At 53.7% G+C, this 12,689-nt stretch overlaps 1 protein-coding gene across 2 annotated transcripts in view; it reads right to left on the minus strand.

The window, feature by feature from the left end:
* The window catches only part of KMT2A (lysine methyltransferase 2A), a 1,541,152-nt gene that overhangs the window by 117,892 nt on the left and 1,410,571 nt on the right, over positions 1–12,689 (minus strand). The gene's annotated exons all lie outside the window — the stretch shown is intronic.

The following is a 12,689-nucleotide window of genomic DNA, read 5'->3' on the forward strand; positions in this document are numbered from 1 at the left end:
GCAGTCCGCGAAAGTGGACTGGAGGCAGAGGGGTGGAGGGAAAGACAGGCCGGGTCACGCGGCGCCGGGAGGTGCCGGTGCAAAAGGTGGTGAGGCACCGGATTCCCTGCAGCGGGGCGCCTCCAAGCCCCAGTCAGGGAAGAAAGGAGTGAACGATCAAAGGGAAGCAAGATCTCCCTCCCACCAGAGCCCTGGTGGAGAACCTCCAAAAGACGGTCCGCCGGAAAGTGAGCAACCGGGTCACCCATGCGCAGAATGCCCGCCGCCGTGGATACCGCGTGAGCGAAGGCCGCACCCGCCTCCGTAGGGCCCCGCAGTGGAGAAAGCAGCTCCTTAGTGGGCGACGGCTGCAGACTAAGGCAGCCGTCCTCGAAGCCAAGCAGGGCAGACAAAGGTCAGACCTGTAAGTCGGGAGAAACCGAAGAATGGGGGACCTGCCGCTCCTCCGACGAACACCTCGGCCTCGAAAATGGCGGGGAGCCACCCTTCGACGATGTCGGTGAAAAGGACACCACTCGGCAGCCTGTCTCTGGGGAGGATGACACCAAAATGCAGCCAACCTCCGGAGAAGAGGGTGGGTCCGAAGACGAATCCGCAGCCTGACCCCTGTGCGGAGTCATAGAGTCCACTGCCCGAGGCAGAACGTCGCCACCATCTGGCACGACGCCAGAGAAGGCACCTCGAAGCCACACCGCGCCGGGGAACAGAGCGGGGCCAGATCCGAGGTGGCCAAGGGGCGGTGCCTGAACTGAACCGGCTCGACCTCCGCCGAGGCAGCCGCCTGCGTTGAAGAACGACAGGGACCAGGGGAATGACACGTAACTCTCGGCCAGCCTCGGCCTAGCATGCGTTGGAGGTGGCAGGCGAACCATGCAGCGCCGCCAGAGCCAACTCCACCGCTGACTCGCCCTCCGACGAGACCGCATCCTTCGTGGAGGGGCGAGAAAGGCCTGGAGCAGGACGAGAGGTCCCCATCCAATCTCGACCCAGAGCGGGACGAGGAGGGTCCACCGAGCCCTGTGGCGTCACCCGGACCAGCAGGTGCTGGCGCCGTGGCGGCGTCAGCTCAGACGGGGGCAAGGCCTGAGAGCCGAGCGCGACCTCCGGTGACACAACAGGGACTCGGGCGGGAGTTTGCGGCGAGGCAGAGGCGCTGTGGTCTGAAGGAGGGACCCCCGAAGAGCCGCACCCCGACAGTATCACATCCTCCAAGCCTGGATCCGAACCAGTCGGCGCTGGGGCCGGAGCTGCCACGGAGGGCCTCGCACAAGGCAAGGGATCCGCTGACACCCCAGGAGGGGAAGGAGGAGGAGATGCCAGCGAGGCCTGCAAAGCCGCTGCATAAGTCTCCATCTCCACTCTCGATGCTCCTTCACTGGGAAACGGTGAATAGGAGGTCAACACGCGGGGCAGCATCTCCCGCGGAGAGCCCGCGCCCCCGGCAAGCCGAACACCAGCCCCCAGGGACAAACTGTGACACTTACCCACTGGGGAGCAACTCTCTCGCGACATCGGAAAAGAACGAGGACGATGACAACGGCTGCATCTGAAGCCGTCTGCCGAGGCTGATCGAGGAGAGTAAGTCGACCTTGAGAGGCGCGCTGAGAGTAGTTTCATGCAGCGCTCCCGCCTCGACTTCGCTTCAACTGTTGGCACGCCTCACAGTCAGTGGTGCTGTGATCCTCGCCCAAACACCACCAACAAATGAGGTGAGGGTCCATTGCCGACATAAGACGCCCACATGACGTGCAAGTCTTGAAGCCCGAAGGCATTCGCACACTGTTCCACCAAAAATGAGACAATTGGGAAGAAAAAAGGGGGCCCCAAACAGGCCCGTAACAGAGACCGAGAAAAAAAACGTCGTAGACGCGCCGGGTGGGGCTTATGTGACCTTGCTGACGTCACGTAAGCAGACAACGCCTGGGCGGAGTCGCGTGATGCCGCTCCGCCCCCAGGCACGCAGGGATACTGTGGCAAAAAGTTTGCGGATCCAGTCTCACGCCTGGGGATAATTCTACGTGAAGGAATCTGCGGCTAGTAGTCTCTATCAGAAGGGTGTAATACCAACATTTAATAGCATTCATTATATTGTACAACCTTGCACTGTCAATTACTAACAAGGTCAGTAAGGCACTCAATCAATAAGATGTGTCCCAAAGTTGTTTTCCACTTATTAGACTGTCAACGCAAAAAAAAGCATGAACCACTAGGGACCCTGACTCCACAAGCCCATGCGCAACAGGATAAGCTGATGGAGAACAAAATCCTCTCCAGGGAGCATAAATCTAAGCCCCTGGGGGAATGGGGGTGAGGTTTTAAAAACAACCAGGAAAGGCTGCTGCACTTCCTGCAGCCCCCAAACACTACATTAATTGTTGAACAAGACGGCGCAGCAGCTACTTAGACGCCGCCTTGTGCACTGACGTCAGTTCTGTACACGACTTTCCGTGCCAGGAACGCAGAGCCATGCAAGATACTGACAAATGGTGCATTGAAACAGGGGCCTAAAAGGGATGACTGTAACCCTAGAAATCAGTTCGCAGAATGGGGAGGATGGGTGGGGCAGTAAGTAATCTATCACTAACTAATGTTTTCTACAGATATATCGTTACCGAAGGTAAGTAACTTGTTCATCTGAAAGAAACACGTAGTGATAGATTCTGTACCTTAAAATCGATACCCCAGCAATACCAACTCCGGTGGTGGGTCTGCGAACCAAGATCACACCAGAAAGTCCAGAAGAACAGAACGGCCAAAGAAGCCATCTCTCCGGACTTGCCTGTCCAGGCAATAGTGCTTAGTAAAAGTGTGCAACGAGGCCCAAGTAACTTCCTGACAGATGTCATGTAAGGGGACACCGCATCCTAATGCCGTAGTGGCAGCCGTCACGTTGGTGGAATGGGCGCGTAGCACCACCGGAGGCTCCTTTTTAGCCAGAGAATAACAGGCTTTAATACACAAGATGACCCATCGGGAGATAGCCTGCTTGTGTACGGCTCGACCTTTCTTGGCGCCAGAGTAGCCAACAAAGAGCTGGTCATCTACCCGGAACTGTTGTGTGCGGTTCAGGTTAAAGGAGAGCGCACGTTTTGGGACCAGACCGTGGAGCCTCTCTACCCCTCTAGAAGGATTAGGAGGCGAAAAGAAGGTGGGCAAAGTGATGGTCTGGATGGCAGAAGGATGGACATGTTCTGAGCACAACCTTGTACGGATGGACAGATAGAAGCACAAGTTACTACTTGTGTAACGATAAATTTGTAAGAAACATTAGTTAGTGATAGATTCCTTACCTTAGAATATCCCCAGGCAGCAGACTGGATCTGGAAAGTTTTGCTTACCAGTACCCCTGCACGTCAGTAGGTGCGTCCTGCTGCTCCACGTCCGTCGCTGTTGTCGTATGCGCCGAGATCACGTCATGACTACTTAGGCGCCACCCATGCGCGCCGGCGTCAGTTCTGTACACGATTTTCCACGCCAGGAACGCAGAGCCCTGCAAGATACTGACCACTGGTGCATTGAAACTGGGGCCCTGAAGGGGATGACCTTAACCCTTGTAATCGGTTCGCAGAATGGGGAGGATGGGAGGGGCGGTAGGGAATCTATCACCTACTAATGTCTCTTACAGATATATTGTTACACAAGTAGTAACTTGTGCATCTGAAAGAGATACGTTAGTGGTAGATTCCTTACCCTAGAATAGATACCCAAGCAATACCAACCCAGGTGGTGGGTCTGCGAACAGGATTACACTAGAAAGTCAAGGAGAACAGAACGGCCAAAGAAGCCGTCTCTACGGACTTGACTGTCAAGGCAGTAATGCTTGGTAAACGTGTGCACCTAGGCCCACGTAGCGGCATGACAAATGTCCTGCAAGGGAACGCCGCGTCCCAGTAGTGGCTGCCGTTGCCCTGGTGGAATGGGCATGCAGCCCCACAGGAGGCTCCTTCTTAGCCAACGAGTAACAGGCTTTGATACAGAGGACGACCCACTGAGAGATGGTCCATTTGTGCACGGCTCGACTTTTTTTGGTACCCACGTAGAGCTGGTCATCCACCCGGAACTGCTGTGTCTGTTTCAGATAAAATGAGAGCTCATGTTTTGGGTCCAGACGGTGGAGCCTCTCTTCCTCCTTCGAAGGATGCGGAAAGAAGGTGGGCAAAGTGATGGTCTGCTCGATGTGGAAGGGCGTAACAACCTTTGGCAAGAAGGAAGGATGGGTCCTTAGAATCACCTTGTCCGGATGAACAGAAGGGAATGGGGATTTAGAAGAAAGGGCCTGGAGCTCACTCACTCTTCTGGCAGAGGTGATAGCTACCAGGAAAGTCGTATTTAGAGTAAGAAGATGCAAAGGACAGTTATGAAGAGGATCAAAGGGAGCGCATATCAAATATGTCAAGACAAGGTGTAAGTCCCATTGAGGCATTATGAACAGCACAGGAGGAAACGTGTGCATGATGCCTTTCAGGAAACGGTTAACAACCAGGGACTTAAAAAGAGAAGGCTGATCAGGAAGCTGCAGAAAGGCGGAGAGGGCAGAAAGAACCCTTGATACTGCGCAGAGCCCTGCTGGGCCAAGGCAAGAAGGAACAGAAGAACTTCGGAAAGAGGGGCAGAAAGTGGATCCACAGACTTATCTGTGCACTATGCCACAAACTTGTTCCACCTGCAGGCGTACACCGTTTTCGTGGAGGGACGCCTGGCTGCCAGAATGACATCACAGACTTCGGGAGGCAGATCGAAAGCTGTCAACTGTCGCCGCTCAATCTCCACACATGGATGTGGAGGCTGGGAAGGTTCGGGTGGAGGATCGTCCCCTGCTGCTGCGACAGAAGATCCTCCCGAAGAGGTAGTCGGATCGGGGGATCAATCACCATGTTGAGTAGCTGGGGATTCCAGTATCTTCGAGCCCAGTTCGGAGCCACAAGAAAGACTTGGGCCCGGTCTCGCCTGATCTTCTTCAGCACTCTGGGCAGGAGTGGTATAGGCGGAAAGGCGTACAACAGACCGCAGCTCCAAAAGCGTTGCAGAGAGAGGGCCTCCTTGGAAATTCCAATGCGCAGATTTGATGACATTGCGCGTTCTCTTCGGTGGCGAATAGATCTAATCAAGGCTCTCCCCAATGCAAAAAGAGGCCTTGCACCACGTCCGAGTTCAGACGCCATTCGTGATCCATCAACCACCGGCGGCTGAGTTAGTTCGCCCTGGCGTTAAGAGAACCTGCCAGGTGTTAAACCACCATGGTAATGCCCTGATGTTCCAGCCATATCCAGAGGCGCAGAGCCTCTTGACAGAGGGTCCAGGACCCCACCCCGCCCTGCTTGTTGCAATACCACATGGCGGTGGTGTTGTCCGTGAACACCTGCACTACACTTCCCCAGACAGAGGGAAGGAATGCCTTCAGTGCCAGTCAGATCACCCGAAGCTCCAAAAGACTGTGTGGAGCCGGGACTCCGCAGGAGACCAGATGCCTCTGATATCCACTGTAGGAGAGTAGGGTCTGCAATCCTATGATCACCCAGATTTCTGCTTTTTGCTTCACTGGTTTACGACTTTCCCTGGCTGTGGGCCTGCTAATCAGACCCACAGCCTAGCTGTTCTCTCTACTCCAAATTGTACCCAGGTACTGAATTGGCACTGGGCCCTCTCCAAGTCCCTGTACCCAGGGCTGAGGTGCACCCAGAAGTCTCCCAGGGGCTGCAGCATGTATTATGCCACCCCTGGGCTGACTAACTAAATCAGACACAACTGGCTGCTTGACAGCTGGGGCAAAGTGGTGTAATCACCCTTTGCTTTAGATATAGTATTCCTATATCTAAACCTAAATGGGCACACAGATCTCCTATCAGTCACTCCTATGGCAGGCCTTAACAATCCTGAAGGCAGAGTGCTTGGAATCGTGTGAGATAGTGCTCTGGCATGAGCTGTGCCGGTCTGCGGCTTTCGGGATCCATCCCTTAGCCGTTTCCATGATATCGCATACCATGTACTCTTAAGTGCATTATAATCCTCGCGGTTATGTGCCAACTCTGGTATCGCTTTATCAAAACATGTCGAGTAAGGTGTCATACGAATTGGAATACTAACCCCTCGCCAATTCTGGCGACGGGGTCAGCATTCCACCCTTCTAGAGGGACACGACATGTATGTAACCTGTAACTCCGGTTAAAGTTAGACAGAGCCTTAGCTCCACAAAATGGATGCTGCCACCGAGACACAAGTCTGCCCTCCTGCTGCTGGGAGTCCTCCCAGCCCAGGAGGCAAGGACAAAGGGTTTCCTGCCAGGGCGGTGCCAGCACCGTCCCAGACAGGATTTTGTGTATCCTAGGTAGGCAGGGCTTTAGAGGAAGGTGACTGCAAGTGGCACCCCGGTGCTCACTGTGCATAGGCCGGCTGGAACCAGTTCCAGGGGCACTCCAGCCCCTGATCTGGGGAAAGCCCGCCAAAGGAGAGGGGTGTAACCACCCCCCTCCTAGTCCCACCCATAGGGCAGGACTTAGTCGCGTGCCAGCCCCTTTTTGCAGGATAAAGGTAGGAACTGGCCCCCTTCCAAATTAGATCATCTTTGAATCCTGAAACTACTTTCCACGAAAGGAACTCAAGACTTCTTCCCAAGATTCTCCCTTGTGACTAAGGAGTAGTCACCCTGCAGCAGCAGGCACCAACCAAGCATCGCGGTTTGTTGCCAGTCTCTCCTCCGGATCAAGACTGCTCCAGCACGACGAGAACCGGCTTCCCTGGCACCTCTGACCTCAACCTACATCATCAGCCCAGCTGTGATCCGTGGGTGCGACGAGACCTCGAGGGACCGGCCATCTTCAGAACTGCACGACGCTTGTCCAGCACGACCGCTGAGTGACCCTCGACTGAGTGCTTTGGGGTAAGAGAAGCCCCGACCCTGAGCAGCTCCAGCACCGAAGTTCAGCCCCCCTGCATCCACGAGATCTGCGTGGGGCCCTTCTGCTCTTTGCTGCTCACCGCGTTGTCCAGGTCGCTTGCCCGTTGGCTAGTGGCCCTCTCACGACGCTCCACGACGACAACCACTGCTGGTCTGGTTGCTCCAGACTAGCCCTTGCTTCCCTTCTTCAGAGAAGCACCCTGGACCCTCCTGGTCCACCCAAGACGCCATTTTAGGTCCACCGCGTGGGCCTTGCATTTGCCAAGACTTGTTGCCCCAATCCTGGGTCCAGCGACGTCGACAGCAAGTACCTTCGTGGGACAGCTCGCACCTCCATCCTGGTCGCCGACAACGCCTCCTGGTCCGAGAGACTGCAGAGCCCAGCAGCGCTCACTCACCTGGCTGAGGTGACTTCGTCCGGTGCCATCCTGGTGCCCACTCAAATCACTGGCTAGTGATTCAGAACTTGGTCCCCTCTGCTTACAGGTTTCTTCTTCCCTGATCCAGGCTTGGATCACCACGAACTCCTTCACTGGCCGCCTGCCAGCAACTTCTTTCTTCAGGCTCCTGGATCTTCAACGAGGGTTTCCGACGCAACTTGAACCCTATGCAGCCGCAGCCCCTGGGCTAGGTAAACCAAGTACTCCGGTGCTTCAGCATAGTCCAACACTCTAAGTGTTCGGATCCACCCTTGTTTTCGACCCACCTAGTCGGGTTCGCCCGAGAACAGTAACTTTGTCTTTGCTAGCCTCCATAGACTTTTTCCCGCCTTACGCGTGAGAGTTCCCACTCTGCACACGACGTCCACAGGCCTCCTGCTACTAATCTAAGGGTTTAGTATTGTAGGCCTAGCGTTTTCTAAAGTCTATGAGAATAGTTACTTACCTGCTAGTAATTCGCATTCCACTTCTTGTGTATATGGTTTTTCGTGCCCCTCGGGCATTTGTGTAAATTGTGCGACTTTCAGTAATTCTTTAAGAGTTTTTGTTGTGTGCTTAGCTCCCTGTCTCATAAAGAGCCAGGGTAGTCTTGTTATAAATAAATACACTTTATTTTTGATAACAACTTGTGTGGTGTCCTTTCACTTGGTGTTCAAGGGGTAATGTGATGGTAAAACAGCTGGCTTAACACGCCCTCTAGAGTCTTAGCCTTAGACTGCTCGTATCCATGCTACTAGGATAGCTGGTCTATAAGGTTGACTTACAACCAATCATCAATAAGGGTTGTTTGGACTGATACAGAGTGCTCACTAGAATAGTGAACATTATATATCAGGCCAACTTCTCACATCCACCTCTCCCAAGTGGCCTCCCCATCCCAGGAGGGACGTATCCGTCACCATTGTGTGCTCTGGTTGGGGACGGGAGAGGGATCTGCCATTGACCCAATCGCGTTTCGTGAGCCACCACTGCAAGTGTTGTGCGGTGCCCTCCGACATCTGAACGTGATCGGACAGGTTGACCTGATGCTGTGCCCACTGGAACTTCAGGACGCACTGCAGAGCCCGCATAAGCCACCTGGCATGTTGCACTAGCAGGATGCAGGAGGCCATCAGGCCCAGTAGCCCCAGAGTCATCCTGACTGAAACCCGGGAGAGAGGCCGAAATATCGGAATCATAGCCTAAATATCCCCGACTCGCTGCTCAGTAGGATAAACCCGAAACCGAGTTGAATCCAGAAACGCTCTGATAAAAGGGAGCTTCTGATAGGGACTCCGGTGCAACTCAGGCACATTGATGTAGAACCCCAGCAAATGCAGGAGGTCGACCGTAGTCTGAAGGGGGGTGATGACTGCCTGGGGCGAGTCCGCCTTCAACAACTAGTCGTTGAGGTAGGGGAAGACTGACAACCCTGAACTGCGCAGATGAGCTGCGACCATCGTCATCACTTTCGTGAACACTCGAGGGGCACTGGTAAGGCCAAAGGGGAGCACCTCAAACTGATAATGCTCCTGGCCTACCGTGAACCGCAGGTAACGCCGGTGAGTCGGCAGGACGGGGATGTGAAAATATGCTTCCTGCAAGTCCAAAGTTACCATCCAGTGTCCAGGGCAGCCAAGACCAGAGCCAGAGTCAGCATCTTGAACTTCTCCTTCCGGAGGAAGCGATTGACGTCCCTGAGGTCCAAGATTGGGCACAAGCCCCCTTTGTCCTTCTTGGGGACCAGAAAGTAGTGGGAATAACAACCATGTCCTACTTCCGGCCCAAGAACGCACTCAATGGCCCCCTTGGCCAAGAGGGCCGTGACTTCCTGCTGGAGAAGTGCCAAGTGGTTCACCGACATGCAGTGGTACTGAAGTGTCCAATGTGATAGCGTGCCAGGGGGGAGGGGATGGCGGATCCTGCTGCCCACTGGCGTGGGGTTCCCCCCAAAGCTTGGATTAGGAAGGTTTGGAGGTAGAAGCAGCGGAGGTGGACTGACGCCCACGCTGATTCCCAGACCCACCCCTGCGGAAACCGCGGCTGTGCTGAGGCTGGTTCTGCACAGGCTTGCTGAAGAAACGTGCCTGGGTGCCCCTTCCATTGCCACGAAAGGAACGAAAACCAGGAGTGGCTGGGCGTTTCGTGTAAAGACCTAAGGACTTGCCTGTGGCCCGCGAGTTCTTAAAACGCTCCAGCGCACTGTCGACTTTATCGCCAAACAGGCGAGTGCCAACAAAGGGCATGTCCATGAGTGAGCTCTAGACATCTGGTGAGAACCCGGTAGATCTCAATCAGGCGTGGCGACGAAGCGCCACAGTAGTAGAAATTTGCTCTACCTAGTGAGTCCGCGGTGTCCAAACTGTGAGAAGTTGGCCTGATATATGATGCTCACTAGTTCTAGTGATCACCTTGTATCAGTCAAAACAACCCTTATGGTGATTGGTTGTAAGTCAACCTTATAGACCAGCTAACCTAATGGTAGCATGGACAAAGCAGTCTTAGGCTAAACTCTTTTGGCATGTGAAGCCAGCTGTTTTACCACAATATAAAGCCTTGAATACCAGATGAAAGGACACCACACAGGTTGTTATGAAAATAAACAGTATATTTATTAATAACAACATCTCTGAACTCTTTATGAGGTCAGAGGGCTAAGCACATGACAATCTCTTACGAAAAACACTACAAGTTGCACAAAATTACAATGGTGCCCTAGGGGCACGACAAACCATATACTAAGTAAGTGAAATGTGAGAGTCGATAAAAGGAATGGTGCTGTCCAGAGGCTGTAGGATCGATGGGACCACGCTACACTAACTTCAGGTAAGCAATAGGAGGCCCACGGAACGCGTGTGCAGAGTGTGAACTCACACGCGAGATGCGTAACAACGTCTATGGACAGTACAGTTCAAGAAAAAGGTAAGTACGGACAATTCTGACTAGTTAGGACAACAACGACTGTGGAATCGGACTCTAGGACAGTTAGACTACCCTTGAGCACCGAAATGCTCTTGTTACCTCACCCACGGGCTGCGGGTGCGTAGGTGCCAAAGTGTGTCGGGTTCTCGCGTTGAAGTCAATGGAGCCGAGTGGTCAGTGTTCAAAGTCACTAGCCAGTGACCGGTGTGGAATCAGGAAGGAACCAAGTGCTGTCGTCGCGATCAGGTGAAGAGTGGACGCTTGACTCTGCAGCCACGTGGACCAGGAGGTGTCTTCGACGACCAGGATGGAGGCACGAGCTGTCCCACGCAGGCTCTCGCTGTCGGCGGTGTCGGATCCGGAATTGGAGTCAACAGGCCTTGGCAAAGGCAACCCACGCGGTGAAGGGAAAAGACGTCTGGTGCGGACTAGGAGAGTCCGGGGTGCCCCTCTTTTGGAAGGGAACAAGGGCAAGTCTGGAGCAACTAGACCAGCAGCAAAGATTCAAAGGTCCGTCGTCTAGGAGGCCACTAGCCAGCCGGCAAGTGACCAGACAACGCGTCGAGCAGCAAACAAGCAGAAGGGCCCCACCCAGATCTCGTGGATGCTGGAGGGCTGATATTCGGTGCAGGGGCTGCTCGGGGCTGGGGCTTCTCAATCCCCAAAGCACTTGGTCGAGGTTACCTCGGGAGTCGTGCTGGAAGCGAAGTGCAGGTTCGTTCAAGATGGCCGGTCCCACGTCTCTCGTCGCACCCACGGGTCTCAGCTTTGCTGCAGATGTGAGTTGAGGTCGGAGAGGTCTGGGAATCCGGGTCTCGTCGGGCTCTGAAGTCTGGATCCTCGAGGGAAGACGACAAAGTGAAGCCGCTGGACGCTTGATGGTGCCTGCAGTTGCAGGGTGGACACTCCTTGCCCACAAGGGAGTTTCTTCAGTCTTCTGTGGAGCAGAACGTCGAAGGCCAGAGTTTCTTCTTGCTGAATAGTTCAGGATAATCTAATTTGGAATGGGACCAGCTCCTACCTTTAGTCTGCTAAAGGGGGCTGCACTACTGACTAGGTCCCTCCCCTGGGTGGGACCAGGAAGGGGGGTGGTTACACCCTCTATCCTTTGTCCGGTTTCCCGCCAGAGCTGGGGCAGGGATGCCCCAGCAACTGGTTTGAACCGGTGTATGCACAGGGCACCTTGTGTGCCACAGGCATGTCTCATTCCTTTCAGGCCTCCCTACCTCAATAAACAAAATCCTGTCTGGGGTGGTGCTAGCACCTCCCAAGGCAGGAAACCCTTTGTCCAAGCCATCCTCGCTGGAAGGACTCCCAGCAGCAGGAGGTCAGACTTGTGTCTGTGGTGGCAGCATCCATTTTGTGATGCTGAGGCTCGAGCTAACTTTAACCGGGGTTCACAGTTGTGAGAAGTTGGCCTGATATGCAGTGCTCACTATTCTAGTGAACACTATGTATCAGTCCAAACAACCCTTATTGATGTTTGGTTGTAAGTCAACCTTATAGACCAGCTATCCTAGTAGCATGGATACGAGCAGTCTAAGGCTAAACTCTAGAGGGCGTGTTAAGCCAGCTGTTTTACCACCACATTACCCCTTGAACACCAAGTGAAAGGACACCACACAAGTTGTTATCAAAAATAAAGTATATTTATTTATAACAGGACTACCCTGGCTCTTTATGAGACAGGGAGCTAAGCACACAACAAAACTCTTAAAGAAATACTTAAAGTCGCACAATTTACACAAATGCCCGAGGGGCACGAAAAACCATATACACAAGAAGTGGAACTTCTGGTCACTCACTAGTGTCATTCCTTTGCCCTGTAACTAGCGGCTGACAGCTTTTATTGTCTTCCTATCTCCTACACCCAACATCACAGCCCTACTAAAATGGAGCTCAACGGCAAGCACACTTTTAGAATTAACTACCCTTCTACACTCACCAAAAAAGCCACTAAACGTTTTAAACATAACTTCTTGAGGTCGCACCCTGAAACACCCTTTGCACACACCTACTTCTCACCGGGCAATGGAGCCCTGAATACTGATATCATCTTCCACACCTCACGCAGAGCCCAATGGAGAAAAGCGTTCCTATCCCTACTCACCGTCTCCACCACCAGGAAAACAACTCATGGCCTAACTCTCTCTATCACACCTTCCCACCTCTTCCCTGGCAGGACTACCATTACTATCTACAATAACGGGATTGTCCTAATTCAATCCACGGACAAGAACCTGGAACTACTAGACAACCTGTTCCCCAAGTTCAAAGAGCACCTTTCCAAGCTGCGGACCCCCACCCAGAACTCCACCAGCACTATCACCCCTGACGTCGCTGCCCCACCTACAACACCTCTACCCCCAGCAAACGGCCCACCAGCTGTTAACGTCTCACACTCCCCAAGGACAGTCACAAATCTCTCCATCACATATACTAGCCGCCCCTCT

The sequence above is a fragment of the Lissotriton helveticus genome, chromosome 3_1 (genome assembly GCF_964261635.1).
Source record: "Lissotriton helveticus chromosome 3_1, aLisHel1.1, whole genome shotgun sequence".
In the NCBI taxonomy this organism is placed as follows: Eukaryota; Metazoa; Chordata; class Amphibia; order Caudata; family Salamandridae; genus Lissotriton; species Lissotriton helveticus.